This window comes from Mytilus trossulus, chromosome 4, assembly GCF_036588685.1.
Source record: "Mytilus trossulus isolate FHL-02 chromosome 4, PNRI_Mtr1.1.1.hap1, whole genome shotgun sequence".
Taxonomy (NCBI): domain Eukaryota; kingdom Metazoa; phylum Mollusca; class Bivalvia; order Mytilida; family Mytilidae; genus Mytilus; species Mytilus trossulus.
In genome coordinates this window covers 35,228,037-35,233,607 of record NC_086376.1, presented here as the reverse complement: position 1 = coordinate 35,233,607, position 5,571 = coordinate 35,228,037, and positions in this window count along the sequence as shown.

Below are 5,571 nucleotides of genomic sequence, written 5' to 3'. Positions count from 1 at the left end.
TGTCCTATATTTTATTTCTTCCTTCATACTACTAGGAGAACACACTATTTTTTCAAAAAGACATTTATTAATAAAATTTTCTAAATTTTTTGTCTGGTCTTGGTTTCGTATTCATAAGGTTCCCATGTTCTTCCTTAAAAATAAGGTATTTTTTCATCGTTTACAAAATGTGAGTATTTTGTTTAATTTAAATATCGATTACTGACATGCAATTGACGGAAGTATAATGTTAAATAGATGTATTATTTCCTGCATTTGCAAACTAATAATTGGATTTTAATCTTCTTGGAATATACACAACATTTATCTATACAATTTTATAAAATGAAATAACCTAATATCATGTTTGCTTTATGCGAATTGTAACATAAATAAGGCAATATATAAATTGATTTTGCTTCTGACTTCTTACTTTACAATTATTGTATTAATCTGTCTGTATTGAAATAAAATCAGTTAAATTCTCCCTCGTCCTGCTCGTCCGAATTTAAAGCATTTAATCTCTAAATTCAATAGGCTATAAACAAGACAAACACAGATATAGGATTAGTTGCTCGCAGTAACATCTTATTTTCTCTTGCGATACAAAATTTTATTTTACTTTATTGTATATATTTCTTTAATCGAAACAATATATATACACATGACATATAACATAGTTCCTCTTTCGCATAGATTTCTTTCCCCCGGCTAATGCCTCCAACGCCTGTACGTACAATAAACATAGCAGCAACTGCACATATACCTATGTAACCAACTTCAATCCGACGTAACTGCGAGCACCTTCGATACTAATGCATTTAAATCCCAAACTATATATAGTACTTTTATACCCCACCCATAAAAACCGCCAAAACTTTCCTCATGCCTCCTGCACCTAACATCAAACTTATGAATAGTACATACCGTTACAAAACCAGTATCCGAACTAGTTATACTAGTTCCCATCTATAAATAATAATTACAAATAGCAAACGGGAAAAACCCTATTTCAAACGAAATAAAATACATTTAAATTCTCCCTCGCCCTGCTCGTCCGAATTTAAAGCATTTAATCTCTAAATTCAATAGGCTATAAACAAGACAAACACAGATATAGGATTAGTTGCTCGCAGTAACATCGAAACAAAGGAAATGAAACAGTTCAGAATAAGATGCCGATATAAAAAAGTCTTTTGAGATATTGCTAATTGAAGATAAATCTTTAACCACTAAACTTGACCAATATCGATTTCAAGTCGACAATCGGAACATCAAATACGACATATTGAATCGGACGCTTCCGCAATAGATGGTAATGCAGACAAATCTTTTGCAAATCTTGAATCGATGGATAGCTTCCCAAACTGTTTCATTGATTCTGTAAATAGAAGAAAACAATCAAAACTTCATACACACATGTACATGTATCTTAATCAGATAAACATTAAACTCTATAGATATATACATAGTTCATATCTATATACACCAACTTCTAATCATACTGTATTATTCTTTATGTTACACAATGCAACATAGCTCATGAAATTCTATACATATAGACATTTTATATAGATACATACATCAACTTCTAATCACACTGTGTGATTCTTTATGTTACACAATGCAACATAGCTCATGAAAGTCTAAACATATATGCATCTCATATCTACATACATCAACTTCATATCACACTGTGTGATCCTTTATGTTACATTCATAGAAATCTAAACATATATATATATATATCTCATATCTATTATATCTATTATATCAACAACAACAAAAACAAAGTCTACAGCTATGGTGGAAGCTCCGACTTTGTACTAGAATTCTTATTATCTTTGTTACATATTGATTATCAGTGTAAATAAAACAAGTTTTCCACTCAATATGTTATGTACCATGTGTACGGACTGTAAAATATTACTGCTTACCGTTTTAAAAATCTCTCCAAGGTGAACTCTTGGTACAGTCCGATCTATCTCTCATAAAACGGGCTACTTGTTATACCTTCACCTGCATATTTGTGGCATCCGGGAAATAATCATCACATACATAAAGTCTCCAATATGGTACTAAAACTCTGATCGTTATATAGTAAATGCGACCAGCTGATAAAATAAAAGCAAAACTGTGTTATTTCATGAAAAAACCTATAAAATTGATGATGATTACAAGTCTCATCTTTAAATCAATTGTATACATATATTGAATTATGTGCAAAAGTTAATGCCTTTATATTTAATCTTTTGTTTTCTATATATTAATTTAACTATACAACATCCCATGGTGCACTGTGCGACCAATCACATCGCTCCCAGCGACAACATTCCATGGTGCACTTCACTGTGCAACCAATCACATCGCTCCCAGCGACAACATTCCATGGTGCACTACACTGTGCAACCAATCACATCGCTTCCAGCGATCTAATAAAATAAATTTCATACATACCATTTCAAACTCATCTGTAACTCGTATCACTCTCCGTGACAAAATCATCTCGCTGCGAGAAGATTAATACATTTCATATGAAATAAACATTAACTAAAATCAACTAACAGTACCAACACGTGATTGTTAATAGGCTATTTTGCAATAGCGTCTACACCTGGTGTACCTGGAGTAAAATATTTCGAAAAGAATACAGATAATCTCTATTTTGTCATCTGCAAAAGTATCACGAGTCAATGGATGGACCCCATAAAGCATAACAAATTAAAAAATATCCCAGTCATCGAAACAAAATATTTTACTAAGCGCATCTGTGCAAGTATTTTCATTCCTAGGTATCCTGATTATACTACCTATAATACTGTGTTATTGTTTAAACATATGTTGTTTACATGTCTCAAATCTAGTACAAGTCTTACGAATTCTTTACCTGAACTTTGTACTGAAACAGTAATCAAAATTTACTACAAAAGATGGACACTGTAATATTTAGTGAGCATTTCATCTATCAACTTTAAAATAAAAGTTGCATTCTTAAAAGCTGATTTGTTTTTCATATTAATAAACTCAATATGGTTCACATGGTTCAGTATTGAATGGAATTATATAACCCACTTCTGTAGTATTCTTAAATAAAATCATAAACCTGTAAAACGGTTTTTAAAAGAACACACATATATTGACATTCGCTTTTAACTTAATAATATGATCTCCAGACATGATTTCAGAATGTAAATAAAGTCAACATTATACTCAACTCCGTCATGTGCTTTCATATAACATGTTCCTCTTTCGCATCGTTTCTTTCCCCCCGGCTAATGCCTCCAACGCCTGTACGTACAATAAACATAGCAGCAACTGCACATATACCTATGTAACCAACTTCAATCCAACGTAACTGCGAGCACCTTCGATACTAATGCATTTAAATCCCAAACTATACATAGTACTTTTAAACCCCACTCATAAAAACCGCCAAAACTTTCCTCATGCCTCCTGCACCTAACATCAAGCTTATAAATAGTACATACCGTTACAAAACCAGTATCCGAACTAGTTATACTAGTTCCCATCTATAAATAATAACTACAAATAGCAAACGGGAAAAACCCTATTTCAAACGAAATAAAATACATTAAATTTGCGGGTTAAATACTAATTATACTTGTAGATATATCACAATACCGATACTTTATTTCTATATGAAATAAATAACCTTCAATAACAAATTGTAAAGCTTATTTCTCTTGCATCTGATTAAATTGAAAGGATATAAAATGTGATTTATAACTTCTTCATCTGGTTTCTGAATTCATCACTCTAACATATAAAAGCTCTAATCTACGAATTCAATTTGGCGTTCAAACAGTGACGAATATTGCTCCCGTATATGATAATACACGTAAAGTGAAAAAGTCGGATTACCAACCTCAATGATCTGGAATGTCATTATCAGAACGCAATAGTATACGTTCATAACCGATTTTTAATGATCTGGAATGGTCCGGAGATGTCGGTAACACACCCATGTCTGTAAGGTTCTTCCCGAAACATTCGTTCAAACTCAAAATCATTTTTGTTTAACCGGAATACAATCATGACTGCCGTGACAGATTCTGCATACCGGATCACATTTGTTAAATTCTGTGTCTTTAGCTTGTGGGACGGGAATGATCTCGAGAAATTTGCCTTACTGTATTTGAGTCCAGATTGCATCCAGATCTTGCTGAATCCGAACCGTTTTTTAATACAAAATTCGGCAATGATACCAACGTTCCCGACAACGATACGATTGTATTCAGACAAAGTCGTTTGCAATGCTGTACAACAGACCGTGATAGGACTGAGGTCTTACAATACCTGATCATCCCAAATATGCCGACATTTTTCCAATGCGTGTCATTCGTCAACATTTGTTCACTATTTGGTAACTGTTATATCTGTCAGATTGAATTGTGCAGAATTGGGATGCTGTCGGGACACATTCGGGTTTGTTACTATTGGAAAGATATAAATCGGAAAAGAATAAGATTAAGAACGGGAAAATCGGGACGAATTCAAATGGAAATGGATGAATTTGTACTCTTCCTGAAAAAAATTTGAGTGTGGTCGTGATTAAATAATTATTAACACGTATTGTTTTAAGCTTGAGTTTCAGACAGCGATTCACAGGACCATTATCGGACTTTTGACAATTATTCATAGTAGACAGCAGTAAAAATCGTGTATGTGGGACCCTGGTCAAAACTGTTGGGAAGTAATTCTCTCGAAATACAACTCAAACATCTTTCTCAAATGTTGGCGAATTTAACAGTATGTAATTGTCGACAGTGTAAATCGTGAAATGTTCATTTGTGTTTCCTTTTTCAAAAAACATCTTTTCTAAATCTTAATCAGTGGATAAGATTACTGAAACTAGACTTGATGTAATGATGATCCAGTATATTATTTCCGTCAAATGTAATATAAAGCGAACGATTGTTACAGTTTAAGCTATGATTATTCAAATCTTAATTTTAGAACAGGTTTTCAGTAAAAACTGTATTATTTTAACTTACAAAATGTGTTTGTGTTTGTTTTAATCATAATCTTTGCTAATATTATGTGATCATGTCACGCAATTCTTGTCAAATACATTTTTTAATCGTTCCTTTTCATATAGCAAGGTGACCAGACACAATATTTTTTAGATTTAAAAAAAAAAAGAATTATTATTATTGATTTAATCTAAAAAATGGCGTTTTCAAACAGTTGTTCTATTATATAAGATCAACAAATATTCTGTTTATGGTACAGTGGTTACCTTGCCGGCTGAAATTCAACCGCAGCAGCGTTATTTTGGTCTCTTGTGAACAGTTGTCTCATTGGAAATCAGACCACATCTTTTGTTTTTTTTAAAAACATATGACTTTTTACATGGAGATTTTTCCTTACATGAAAGCACAAGCTCTTGCAAGAAAGCTACTGACATATGCCTTTTAAATTACACGGGGTATAATGAATCATTTAACTCTCGCCAACCGATACCCAAAGGTGACGGAATAGTGAGTTTAGCAATGTGTAATGCGGTCCGAATTTTAGTTTGAAACAAAACTCGTAAAATATGCTGTTTCAGTGCCGTCTCACACGGAGGTT